Raw genomic sequence first — 633 nt, 5'->3', positions numbered from 1 at the left:
GCGAGCGAGCACACGCGCGCGCGCACACACGACACACGGTTACACAAACCACGGGCGGGTGGCGCGAGGGCTCCACGAACCCACCGAGTCTCGGACGCAAACGGGGCGCTTTGCCTATCTCTGGCTGGGGCACAAACTTACAAACACACATTGCACGTTAGAGTTGATGCAAACTCCATCACAGGGAAGGCTAATAAAAATGGGTGTGCGTGTGAGCCTTATTGGCTTGCGTCTCTTAGGAACAGGGGGTGCTGGTTTGGTGGGGTGGTGGGATCTTCCGTGATGGCCGAGGTCTCCACACCCCCTGAGCCAAGTCAGGGGTCGCTCTACCGGGCCAAACGGGGTGCCGTGGGACGCTTCGCACGCAGGGGCCCGAGGTAAGGAGTTGCTGAGGGTGGGGTAGAGGCGGGAGCGTCTGCGCCGGCCGAGCTCCACTCGGTCGCCACAGCCCTCCCTCGGAGCCAGCGCTCCCGGGCCCCCTCAGGGCTGATGCTTCCTCCTCCCCCTTCCCCAGTTTCCTCTCTGCACCGCGGAGAGGGGTGTGCGTAGAGGTCGTGCTTTCTCCAGCGACATTTCACCACTGAAATGGGGACGGCCTCGGGGCCGGGGTCCTGCAGGGTCAGGGAAGAGCTT

This window comes from Myotis brandtii, unplaced genomic scaffold (assembly GCF_000412655.1).
Source record: "Myotis brandtii unplaced genomic scaffold, ASM41265v1 scaffold160, whole genome shotgun sequence".
In the NCBI taxonomy this organism is placed as follows: Eukaryota; Metazoa; Chordata; class Mammalia; order Chiroptera; family Vespertilionidae; genus Myotis; species Myotis brandtii.
The sequence above is the reverse complement of the archived record's forward strand: the minus strand, read 5'-3'. Positions refer to the sequence as shown.